At 36.2% G+C, this 14015-nt stretch overlaps 1 protein-coding gene across 1 annotated transcript in view; it reads right to left on the reverse strand.

Moving 5' to 3' along the window:
- Positions 1–14015, reverse strand: part of LOC141447018 (metabotropic glutamate receptor 2-like) — a 531413-nt gene that overhangs the window by 73940 nt on the left and 443458 nt on the right. The gene's annotated exons all lie outside the window — the stretch shown is intronic.

The raw sequence follows: 14015 nt of genomic DNA on the forward strand, positions 1-14015 counted from the left end.
TTCTCCACCAACATCTATGTGGTTAAATCTATAGCAGAGCTAGCAATGAAATATGAATGTATTTAAAAGTTATAGACGATTAGAATGGATGGAAGAAAATGATTAGAGAAGGATTACGTGATTCTAATTTCGGTTAAGCTATAAGGATGGCAGGAATATAGAGTACTGATCCATCCATTAGCTGTAGTTTATGTAAATAGTTGTAAATAGTAGAGGGATGAATGTGTGAAGCGAATGTATTTATAAGTAAGAATGGAGAGTGAGTGATATTCTAGTGATAAGCACCAAGACGATGCTGGCTGTATGGCGAAAGCCAATGCCAAAAAAAAGGCAAAAAATAACTCCATGTGAGATAATTTTTACTTTACGTACTCTAATCTAGATTTAGGGCCTCCATTAGGAAAAGAAATTGGGCCCACTGGGCCTCTTTAGAAAATAGTTTTAATTTTAGAGCAAAGACTCTGACTCCCAGTTCTCCGCTGCCAGATTACTAGCATCAAAAAATTAGGAATCAATCGCGGAGCACAATGCGCTATTCTCCAAATACATGTTCAGAAAGTAAGTGTACTGAATTTTTGTAGGTTACAAAAATGTTTATTTGAACAAAAACATTAGCTGGTTACATTAGTAGATATGTAAGCTAATTTTCGACATAGTCACCATTCCTCTCAGTGCAGGTGGTGAACCGGGGTATTAATTTTTTGATGCCTTTCTCGAAGTAGTTTCCCGCCAATCCCTTCGTCCACTTCTCCACCTCCCCCTTCACCTCCTCGTCGGTTAAAAACCTTTTTCCACCCATGTAGCTTCAGGAAGGTAAAGAGATAATAATCTGAAGGTGCTAGGTCAGGGGAATGCGCGGGATGGTTCAGGACATCCCATTTAAACGAGGCGAGCAGAGTTCCTTCGTGGCATTGTCGTGCAGCAGGCAGACTCCCTTTGTCAGCATGCCTCTTCTCTTGTTCTGAATGGCCTTCGCAATTTTTTTTAGGGTCTCACAGTATCTTGCAGAGTTGATGGTCTCCCCTTGAGGCATATATTCAATTAAAATTATGCCTTGACAGTCCCAAAACACGGATGCCATGATTTTCTTGGCTGTGGTTTTGAACTTTTTGGCGGAGGGTGAAGAGGTGTGACGCGCCACTGTTGAGACTGCCTTTTGGTTTCAGAGATGTAGTGTGCAACCCTTGGTTTCATCACCAGTAACAATGGAGCGGAGAAATTCATCTCCATGAAGTTTATAGCGTCTCGTATTTCGCACTTGGCGGGAGATTGGATTGACATTTTTCACGAAACCTATTGTCGCGTCGACAGTTCTCAACGTACTGACCTCGAACCGGTCTCGTTGCGGAGGGGAGGAATCAGGCTACACGGCAGTTTAGCCAACATTTCGAAAAAAAAAATGACCCCCAAAATCTCAAAACTATTCCTTCTGAATTTAGCTACAAACCACCAAGGAGTCATCATATGACCGCAGGTTAAGGACCACTGTTCTACAGGAAGAAGGAATGAGGAAAGTCTTGAGAAGAAGAATTGGGAAAGAAGGAAAAATAAGCTAAAATGAATGAACAGACATCAGCTGGCAAAGTTTAAGCTAAACTTAAGATATTATCGAGTAGGACACGCAAAAAGATTTTTACCTTCGAAGATGATTATTAATTTGCTGATAATGAGGGCTAAAAGTTTAAAACAAATAAGTGATCATGAAATGAATGACCAAGAAATCTTACAAAAAAATAGTTTTTCCATTTAAACAAAATCCATAGGGAAGAAGTTAACTCATTAATTAAAGTATTGGATTACAACGCAAAGATTCCAGTTTGAATCCAGCTGCTAGCTATTAGATTTCCTCTAGCAAGGAGGATCTTACAGTTTCCTATCCGGGTGATGGAGTTTATCTTTAAAGATGGAGAAAAACTGCCTTGAAAAAGTGCTTCAATAATCTCAGATGTTGACGTGCCTTAAATTAAATAGCAAATTGTTGAGCTTCATTGTTTTTAATTAATCTCATTATTACTTTCAATTTTCCTTTTTTTTTTGAAGCTCTCAACTTAAAAATGAAATAACAAGCAGTTACGTGGGTGTTTGTTACTGTACATTTACACTGTTTTTAATTAACTTTTCTTTAAAGAATTTTAAGAATAAATTTCACAAAGCAATATAAAAATCAAAGGATATTATTAGAATTTTTTTTTTTTGACAATCTACTTTATTGTTGTAATTGGAATATTTTGAGGCCAGTAAATATTCACAATATTTCTGAAACAATATTGTGCCATTATCGGCAATGAGAGGGACCCAATAGCGGATCTAGCGGATGTTCGAACTGCAGGAAGTGACCAACTATCGTACTTTAAAACACTAAATAAATCTAGTTGGGTGAAAAAACAATTACAACATTCCATAAATTATTAAGTATAAAATGAAGCAAGAAGTTCATGTTATTTATTTCAATTGCACATAACCTCATTTAGACGCCGTATTTTAGCATAATTTGTTTTTCGTGTAAAAGGTACATCTGTTCCTCTTTCTAACGCATATTTCAGCGAAATTCGTGTGTTGATGAAGTATGAATTTCACCGTGGAGCCACAACAAGGCAGGCAGTCGCTAATATCAATAGTGTGTTCAGCATTCAAGTGGCTACAAACGCGACTATAGCCCGTTGATTTAAGAAATTTCGTTCGGGAGATTTCGACCTGTCTAATGAACCACGTGGTCGACCCAAGACTCAGGTGGATAATGACGTCCTGAAAGCCACTGTGGAAGCGAATTCCAGCCAAAGTGCATGTGAATTATCATTAATGTACAATGTATCAAAGCAAACAATCTTGACTCATTTGGCACAAATCGGTAAAGTGAAAAAACTGGACAAGTGGATACCGCATGAATTGACTGATGCACAGAAGAAACGAAGACTCGGACGCATTAACTTTCTCTTCTTTCTCCTCCTTGTATGCGGGGTATACCTTGTGACGTAGGACTTGCGTTCCTTGTGACGTAGGAGATGCGCTACAAGGAAAATACCTCTATTAATTTGCGTCATCGTGACGAATTGTGTCGTCATTTTGACGTCACACCCCTAACCCCTCGTCCTCGTATGCCCAAAACTATACTACTAAAGCCGAACCATTTCTCAATAAAATCGTTACGTGCGATGAAAAATGGATCATGTACGATGCACGTAAGCGTTCATCGCAATGCTTGGACAAAGATGAACCACCAAAACACTGTCCGAAACGAGACATCTATCAAAAGAAGCTGATACAGCGGTACTGTTTGGTGGTCTGGCTCAGGTATCATCCACCACAGCTTTCCGATCGATCGACCACGGCGGATGTCTACTGTTATCAACTAGACGAAATGATGTGAAATCTTGCGATTAAACAGCCAAAATTAGTTAATCGGATGACTCCAATTCTTCTGCTAGACCACATGCCGCACGAATGACCGTGTCAAAGCTACAGGAGTTGAAGTAGGTAACTCTCCGTCACCCACCGTACTCGCCATACCCTTGCCCCCCACTGACTATCATTTCTTTCAAAATTTAAACAACTTTTTATCTGGAAAAAATTCAATGCCGCAAAGGCTGTCAAAATGGCGTTTCAAGAGTTCATCGACTCCCCTGATCCAGGCTTCTACAGCAAAGGAATAAATGAGTTACCTCTAATATGGCAAAAGTGTATCGATAATATGGGTGCATACTTTCGATTAAAAATAAAAATTTTTTTTTTGGGAAAAAAATCGAATTCAATTGGTGCATTTTTTGCACCATTTCATACTTGACAACCACAATGTGTGGGAAAAATAGTTATTTATTTAACAAGTGTGGAAAGTAGTACTTTTCCTCACGCGAGGCAGGGTTTGCACGCACGAGCGAGCGAAGCGAGGCGAGTGCAAGTGCAAATTGCCGAGTGTGAGGAAAATACTTGACACTCGAGTTAAATATTATATTTTTTCTGCAACCATTAGATTTATTAACTAAAAAAATTAAAAGTTTCATTTTTACAGTCTACAAAAAGTAATTTATTTATTATAAACATTTATTGTTATATTACAATTATTTACATTACTTACGTATTTACATTACTTATTACATTTTCTGCTGTTTCTTTTGTTGATGGAGGAGTGTTTTCTAAACAGGAATCGCAAGAATCCATTTTAAATTTCTATAAGGTAACACTATAACCTTTTTAACTGTTATAATTAAAAATATCTAATTATTTATTAAAGTATTATTTTTATTTCTATATTCCTTTCAATTTTTATTTTATTTTTTAATATTCGTTTTTTAATTATTTAGTTACGTTAAATAAGCTTATTAAAGTTTTACAGAAAATATTTATGTTAATAACAAAACTTCTTATATCAAGGAAGCACAATAAAGTTTTTCCACTCACTTGTGCGGAAAGTGACACTAATGGGAATTTTCCCCACTAGTGAGGGAAGTTGGGCATTACACAGCTGATTTTAATTGAGTAATGAGAACTTCCCTACATGGTTGCAGAAAAAAGTAAATTTCCATGGGTGAAATTAAATTTTTGTTAAATTTAATGGCAGTGTATTTCCAAAATCGTCAGAGGTAACTTCAAACATTCCACCATTTTGTTTACCTCTGTCCAATTGCTCTACTGTTTGTTCTGTTTTTTTTTTCTAGATGAAATGCTAAAAATAGAAGTTATCTGTTTGTTATTAGTGAATAACAAACGTTTCTAATTTTAGAGGAAAAATTATTAGAGCCATTTTGGAGAAAACTTAAATAAAATGCGAGCAAACTATTCCGCAAATTGGCACTTCCATACTCGTATGTTGACTAAATCGAAATATTAAGATTTCTTCTTACTGCCACTTTTTCTTTTACACAACACTTACAAAGACTATTAGACGGCTCAAATGCATTTCATGCTTAAACGGTTGATCTGAGCGAAAAATGGTAGAGGTAAAATTTGTTGCCCGTTACCTCTAGTTTCGGAATATGTGACTTGATTTTAGATTCCTGCCCGCATTTTCACATATACATTGACCCCCATTTTCACATATACACAGTTTTAAAGAGTATAAAAAGTTATGAAAGAAACCGGAAACCGCAATTCGGTATCTATAAAATTAAAGGTGCTAGGCCATTTCAAAATCTGGTATTTATTAATCTTATTTCAATTTTTTAACTTGTTATCCGTTTGAACCGTCTTCAAATGAACATCCTGTGTAACATATACTATATAAACTTTTTCTAGTTCTGGAGAGTTCTAAATATACATTTCTGGAGAACAATTACTTTTTAAAATTTGGTATTTGCAATACCTTCGCTGGCTAGAAGAAGCAATGAAAAATACAATCAATAAAAAGTGTTTTTTTAATCGATTATTTAGTTACAATCAACGCATTTTATAGCGTTATAACACAATGTTAACAATAACACAACATATAACAGAGTGGAGAAGTTACCCAGCGGTAATACTCCAATAACCATAAAAAGTGAAAATGATTTATTAATTGAAACTCAACAAGTTCTGACATGCAGATTAAAATTTAATATAGAGAACTGGACAGCTGGGCGAGTTATTAAAACGAAACGTAGTTTGCTTGTTAAACTCGCATATTCAATTTCTATATAATAATATTTCTCTTTTAATTGTGTGCGAATAAATTTCTAATTATCAAAACCCTATTTTTATCAATTGATTATTTATTATGAAAACAGAACATAATTGCTTTTTATCAATGATAATTTTTTCCTGTAAGTGATGTAAATTATAAAGTAATTAAAAATTAAATCACTATTGTTGCAATTTTTTGATGACTACAAAAGATAATTTTTCTCCTTAGAGAGATACTAGTGCTCAGTGGACAAGGGAACAATATATATGCAAGTGATCATCAGCAAACACTAACTAGATGTGAAGATCCGAAAACGTTCAGAAAGAAAGTAGGGTTCTCTTAAAGGGTTTTTCGAATATGGAAGGGTTATTTTCTTTTCCTTACCTCCACGAGTCAGATCTGCGCACCTAACCCTTAACTAAGAAGCCAGTGTATATGTGGGAAGCAATCATTACAATTAGGTTCAATAAAAACGAAGAAAACGCTGTTATTTACGAAGAACAACTGGAAAAGATGTTTGAGGAAGGGAAAGAATAATATGGCGCGATGTATCTCAGAATACTACAGCCTTCCTTTCCAGAACTGGTCCTGGGACGCCCCGTCCAAGGCGTCGTCATGTGGTCACATGCCGGAAGTATAAATGGCTCAAAGGATAACCCCCCCCCAGGTTAAGATCTTGGAAGCTGAGTATTCCAGAAAGCCTTAGCTTATGTTGAAGGTTGTTGAAAGGCTTTTTAGGATGTGGCCATCTCAATCTGCCGGCTTCCCTCTCTTTCTGGGCGGTTCCCCGAAGAGCTTGGCTGGTTACCAGTTTTTTGGGCATGATATGTTGTTTTTAGGGAAACAGTCGAGAGGTCTGGTGTCTGGTAATAGTTACCCCAATATGTCGACTTCCTGATCCAACAGATTTCTCTAGAAAGACTGGACAGTTACCAGAGTTGAAGGGTTGTACTCTCCTTAGAAATCTAGCAACCTTTAATTAGAAGAAGAAGAAGAGTCTTTATTACCAACAAAATACTATACTAAATTCTCACAATGAAAACAAAACAAAATATCTTTTTCTCTTTCTATCTCTCCAAATTTATAAATTTATTGAAATTTAAATGAATCTCCATAAAAAGAATAATATTACTTAATATGCCTGAGATATAAAGGCAAAAACACTTGGTCCAGGACCGTCTGTGAGGAGTCTGAGGAAGATTCTAATTAATATACAGGGTGTCCCAAGCTATATGGATAACGACTTTTTCTCGGAAACTAAGATAGCTAGAAAAAAACTAAAAAATACGTGTTCCCTTAGTTTTTTGTTAGGAATCCAAATTTACTTTGCAAATTTTGTTCGGTGCTTCCAGAAGCGAGATATAGGCACCAACTTCATTTTTTCAAATGGGAAGGTGCGGTTTTTATTTCAGAAATAGGTTTCTCTATTTTTTTAAAGGAAAATTTACTTGAACGGTTTTTTTCTGTGAGCGATATTTTAGAAGTTATGAATGAAAACATGATTCTTATAAGAAATGTCAAAATGATAATATTATAACGGTTTTTTGATTGAATAAGAAGAAAAGTACTATTTTATTATAAACTTTACTCCTCATCAATATTATAGATCATGCTCGAAATGGCCTCCACCATTAGAGATGCATAGACATGCTCTTTCCTGCCAATTGCCCCTTACTGCCAAAGAAATAGATTCGGTTTTAACCGAGTTACAGTCATCTATTATTCTCTGCTTTAGTTCATTTACAGATGCCATCCCGGCTTGATTCTGATACACCTAGATTTAGAAATGCTTTTAGGTAAGCAGAAATAAGGAATGAAAGAAAAAAAGTTATGAATAATCACCTTGTTTTACAGGTATCCCCAAAGGAAATAGTCCATAGGTGTCAAATCCGGTGAGAGAGGTGGCCATTAAATCGCCCCCCGTGTCGATATAACACGCCCATCAAATTGCCTATCGAGATATCTCTTTACATGCCTGAAGGTGTTATATCGACAAGGTGGACGATTCAGTGGCCACCTCTCTCACCGGATTTGACACCTATGGACTATTTCCTTAGGGGATACCTGTAAAACAAGGTGATTATTCATAACTTTTTTTCTTTCATTCCTTATTTCTGCTTACCTAAAAGCATTTCTAAATCTAGGTGTATCAGAATCAAGCCGGGATGGCATCTGTAGATGAACTAAAGCAGAGCAAAATAGATGCCTGTAACTCGGTTAAATTCGAATCTATTTCTTTGGCAGTAAGGGCAATTGGCAGGAAAGAGCATGTCTATGCATCTCTAATGGTGGAGGCCATTTCGAGCATGATCTGTAATATTAATGAGGAGTAAAATTTTTAATAAAATAGTACTTTTCTTCTTATTTAATCAAAAAATCGTTAAAATATTACCATTTTGATGTTTATTATAAGAATCATGTTTTCATTCATAACTTCTAAAATATCGCTCACAGAAAAAAACCGTTCAAGTAAATTTTTCTTTAAAAAAAATAGAGGAATCTATTTCTGAAATAAAATCCACACCTTCCCATTTGAAAAAATGAAGTTGGTGCCTGTATCTCGCTTCTGGAAGCACCGAACAAAATTTGCAAAGTAAATTTGGATTTCTAACAAAAAACTAAGGGAACACGTATTTTTTAGTTTTTTTCTAGCTATCTTAGTTTCCGAGAAAAAGTCGTTATCCATATAGCTTGGGACACCCTGTATATTTTGTAACTGTATGCGCAGTAAAATAAGCAAAAGAGATGAATGATAAGGATAGCACAAACATGCACGCATTTATATACATACACGCGCACATGCATGTGCGCTAAGAGGCGTGAGTGAAGTGAACGACGACCATCCAGTGATAGAAGCCGTTAGTTCGTCAGATTGGCAAGCTTACGCAGCAACCACATCCTAGGAGATAGGCGTTATATGTTGAAATGATCGCGTGGCCACCGCCAATTTAGTCTGCGATGTGGATTTGAAGGAAGTGCTTGTAGTAGACATGTTGTGGATCAGAGGGTTGTAATGACTGTCTAGATTTGAGTGGAGTTTTGTGTAGCGAGATTGGGGCTATTTCAGAGACGAGAAGAATATTTAGATCAGAGTGTATTGTGTGATTGGAGACGTAGAAGGGAGCGTTAACTATTGTTCTTAGAATTTTTGATTGTAAGGTCTGAAGTCGGTTGATGTTCGATTTTTTAGCGCTTCCGTAGAGTTGTATTCTGTACGTCCATATTGGAGCAAGAAGGGCAGTATATAGTGTTCGTTTGTTCGTCAGGGTCAGTTTTGAACGCTTGTTGAGTAGTCTTTTCAACATTTTATACCTCAGATTGAGTCTCTAATTAATATTTAAATAATAAAAATAATAAAATAAAAAGTATGCACATAGATTACTTCTTTCAATACATTTGAATTTACACAATTTATAATGATTGAAAAATAAAAACAATTATTGATACTAATGTCTGAATTTAGTGCGCATTATAGAGATTAGTGAAGGTTTTTATCATTATTATTTGCTATTATCATCACTGTTATTATTAAAATTACGTAAGAAGGTGGAAGAGAGGATAGGAGGCAGGGCATACAAGGCCTTAGGAGCGACCAAGAAGAGCTCATCAGTTTTAATCCGAGGGCAAAGGCTGAGTTAATGAAGTTCGCCAAGGTTAGCCAATTTCTACCAACTCTAAAGCCACTATACTAGAAAGAGAAGGGATGCCACTTGAATACCGGACAGACCACCAGGAAATGGTATACAGTCCTCAACTTCCTCTGGGTTACATAACATACATTTTGTGACGGAAGTCTTAAAATGTTTAATATTTGCTTTAAAAAAAAAAACCACCTTGCGTGATAAAGTTGAGAGATCATTGAACAACCTTTAATTTAGGAGGCAATTTTGGAAAACAGAGGAAGGTTTTGCGGGAAAAAGTTGCACGAGAGTAATGGTTCCTCCTCTATTCCTAGAACTTTCCAGGAAAAGCTAGGTTTCTTTTGAGCTGGAACCACTCTTAGTGGAGAGCTCTCACGCTTCCTGGACAGCCTTACCAGGAGTTGGAGACACAGACTGTAGCTAGAATTCTGTTGGAAGAAGAACTTTCTTCAGGATTCTCCTTTTTAAACCTCCTTAGAGTAAAGGATGAGCTGTTTACTGATCGAAGAGCCTACAGGATCTAATTACAAGTGGCCGAACAGGATACTTCAAAAAACAATATTGAACTAAAACTACTTCTTTTCCTACAAAATTACCAGCTTTAAAGAAAATCTAATAAATTGCTCTAAGAGCACATCGTTGGTAGTTTTCACGTAAGACCTTTTTTTATTTACTATATTAAAAAATAAGTGGCTTACTATTGGGGAAACTTGTGGTTGGATAAAGGCGATAGGCTGCTGCAAACAGAGTGAGGGTGTAATTTTGCGAGAAAGTGGTACCATTATAAGTGGTGGTTAAAGTGGCGTTGTGAGGTGGACTTGGTGTGGCGATATTTCACCAAGGAACTCTGAAGGAAGAAGAAGGCTAATGTACAGATCAAGGGGGCACACCAGGCTCTTTAGAGGCCAAGCGAAAAGAATCAATAAGCGACATGTGGAGGAGAGCTTTGCACACTGCGTGTTTTGTTGTTGAATGAACACTATAGTTTTCTAGCCAATCCTAATATTTACAGCAACGAGTGACTTAAGAGACTCCACAGCTATCTATATAGTCCAGCCAATTCTCGCTCCTTTATACCGTATAGCTATATCCTTTCAAAGCACTTCCGTCTAATAGCCATAAAACATTACTGCTTATTAGTTCATTCCTTTTTCTTATTTTTATAAGAACAAGGTGTTGTAATCGTGCAGAGGGTCGATTTTTTCGAACCGGAAACGTTTTAGGTGTTAATCGAAAACAGTTCAAACGACTCTTTTTTTTCTGGTATTTGGGGTGCTAATTGATCATATGAAAGCCAACATCTTTTATTTGAAGCCTTTATCCCAGATAATTTGATCAGGAGTGCTTCTAAGAATGACTGGGGAGTAGATATTCCTCAAAAGTACCTTCTTTTTGTTAGGTACAGTCCTATTTCTTGTATACTATAAAGGAGGAGGGGATGTTTAAAGTAAATTCTTCCATCGGAAGTACCCCTTCACTCAATTTACTAGACTCTTTTTCGAAAATGGCTCCTAGAATTGTCTATTAACTTCGTATTGATTGGTGTACGGTTTTTACATATTCTAATGCTGACTAGATCAGATTGTCAATTGTAATTTATATTTGAAAATGAGGTCATAATATCTTTGATTTTATCAAAACATGTTTTTTTTGCATCCTTAAACGGTTTTTGAATTTGCAACTCAAAATTATGTGTATTTTAAACAACATTTTGTTCCAAAAAATCTTGACATGCATATCCAGTCCTAATTTATTGATAATTTAACCTTGTTATTTTTTAAATATCAACAATTATAAATTTTTAAATATTTTATTTTTCAGTGAATATTATTTCAAATTGTTTTATGCAAGAATTAAAAGATATTAAATATTCTGTATTTGGTTTTTCTTCACATGAATATTCATTTGAACAATTATTTAATATCTGTAGCTTTTCTAACAATGTTAAAATTTTTTTTTTTAAATTTATTTTGTAATTTACAATCTGTATAAATATATAGAATAAGTAAATATGATGAACTGGTGCAGGAGGTGAGCAGGAGGAGAGAAGCTACCCAGCGGTAGCATTCTCTATAGGAGAGAGGAGAATGTGAGGAGGAGAGAGAGATGAACTGATGCGGGAGGTGAGCAGGAGGAGAGAAGCTACCCAGCGGTAGCACTCTCTATAGGAGAGAGGAGAATGTGAGGAGGAGAATACGAGGAGGAGAGAGGAGTGATTTAGTTCTTCAGATCTCAAGGAAGTCGCGGGGCAACTGGCGATTCAGTCGGCGAGGAGTATTAGGGATGTCAGAGGAGGCGAGAGACTGTACAAGAGGACTTTAGCAAGTCGAGAGAGTAGTATGGAATTTTTGATATTTAGTCTTGGCGAGTTGGTCTATGAAGGGAATGTTGAGGTCGTTGTGAAGAGTGTGGTTAGTAACTGTTCAGGCCACATTATAAGTTTTGCAGTGTACTGTACCCGAAGTTAAATTATAATTTAAAATATTAAAATAAATTCTAGAAGGGCTACATTCTATGCTGTTTGCTGCCTAACAGCAAACAAAAAAGTTAAACTTTGCACCTTGTTGCTGTGCCCAGCAACAAGAGTCAGTACTCAGTAGTAGTACGGTGCCAGCCACATACGAGCAGACATCAGGGCTTAGTCGGAGTATTGTTTACCTCGCCTATCCCTTGCTCAATTTCTTTGCATTGTCTTATACTTACGTTTTGTACAATTACAACGTTTATGATTATACTTGTACAATTACAACGGTTATAATTATATTTGTGCAAGTACAACGTCTTTGTTATTAATTTGCAAATCAAGAACAAAATAGTGAGTGCAAGTGCGGTAGTGGAAGGCTCGAACGTTTCCGCCTACGATAACGCCTCGTACATGTACGTGAGCAGTTCCGGCGTCCAGCAGGCGCATACCTACGATTATCATCCGTAGAGAAGCACACCATATATACAGCCAGCGGCTTAGCCTAATGGTAGCGTGAGCGACTGCTGACACTAACGCTTCACACCGCAGGTTCGATTCTCACCAGCATCAAATCGGTATTTAGACTTTTTTACTTTACTTTTTATTCCATAAAATAATTATTTTCACATTTTTATGTTTTGGGCATCCATTCCAACCTTATAATTTAACTTCAATTATAATTATAAGTGCTAAGTGGTAATTGTGGTCATTTTCTCTGTATTTAAGGACCCTCCAATCCCCATTGGGCCTACCTTCTTTAAACAGGGTGCGGAAATAGTAAGGTTCCGCACGGAACCCTATCACGCCCCGACATTTTCTGGCGCCCGAACAGGGACACAAACCCTACATTTCGGCACTGCCCGAATAGTAAATGTTTATTAACAACAACAATAATAATAATAATAATAAAAATTAATAATCATAATAATAAATATTTATTCAAATATTTACTTCATTTCATTTTATTTCATTTTCTCGCCCCGCGAACTAGTACAGTCTGATTCTACTTTTATTCTCTCTCTTCCGGCATCCCGGAAGTATACAAATTATTCTTTAATAACTATTGGGCATTACCAATCATTCAGTTATTATATTTATTTAAAACCACAATTACCACTTAAACCTTTGCGTCTACATTAGACTTAATATTAATTGTGAGCTTCAAGCGCTATTAAAAATCTAATTGAATTACACTTAATTCTTTACGTCTACATTAGACTTTATTATAAATTTTGAATTGTTTAAACGCAATTAATAATTTAATCGAATTACATTTAATTCAATAATAATTATTTCTATTATTTCTTCATTTTAAAAAGTGTTTTGTATTCATTCTTGATTATAGTTTATAATATTTGGCTCATTTAGCCCTTTGTTTATTAATAGTTAGTTCTCAAAACAGAATTTATCTTTCTGGAATACTGTTTATTGTACGCTGGCCATAACATATCTCCCTTCCGCTCATCGCAGAAAAAATATTTAACTATTGGCAGCATTTTCATATAATTGCTTTGTGTTTACTTCAACTTTCCGCATTTCTCTTCTGGTTCTAGGGATTTTATTTTGATTTTCTAGCAGTTCATCAATTCTATTGCTCAGAATGGAAGGCCTTACCCCCGAACGAACCGCAGAGTTCACTCATCTGAAGTCAAAACTTCAAAACTTAGCTCATGAGATTAAAGCTCTTTTAGAACAAGGGCGATCCATCACTGAGGACCCTTCCCAATTATTTCTATTCAAGGGTATGTACAAGAAGTTAGATTCTTATTTTGACACCTTCCAGTCTACATGGGATAAAATAATAGAGCTAGTACTCTCCTGGCAGTTAACTAGCCTCTTTCCCAGTCAACAAGATAAACAATTACAGCAGACTGTGAAACGCTATTATTATGAAATTAGCGCCATATATGAGCATCACATGAATCCAACTCCTGTTGCAGCTCCTGCGCCAGCATCTGGCCAGGCTTCAACCTTAAGCGAATCACGTATTATAAGAGCTCAGTATCCTAAGATAAATCTTCCTACCTTTGATGGGAACCAGGCAGAATGGCCGCTCTTTCGCGACACTTTCACTGCCCTTATTCATTCAGATGCTTCTTTATCTGGAATTGAAAAGTTTCTTTTCCTTATTTCATGCCTTAAGGGTCCAGCCCTCACCTTAATTAAGGGGATAGACATTGAGGAGGCCAACTATTCTCAAGCCTGGCACTTGCTCAATGCCACCTATAATGACAAGCGCAGATTGGCGAATAAATACCTCAAGACGGTATTGGATTATACCCCTCTTAAAAACAAGCCAACTTCCAATTCCATTAAG

Source organism: Rhodnius prolixus, unplaced genomic scaffold (genome assembly GCF_049639745.1).
Source record: "Rhodnius prolixus isolate KJV_2025 unplaced genomic scaffold, Rpr scaffold_7, whole genome shotgun sequence".
NCBI classification, from domain to species: domain Eukaryota; kingdom Metazoa; phylum Arthropoda; class Insecta; order Hemiptera; family Reduviidae; genus Rhodnius; species Rhodnius prolixus.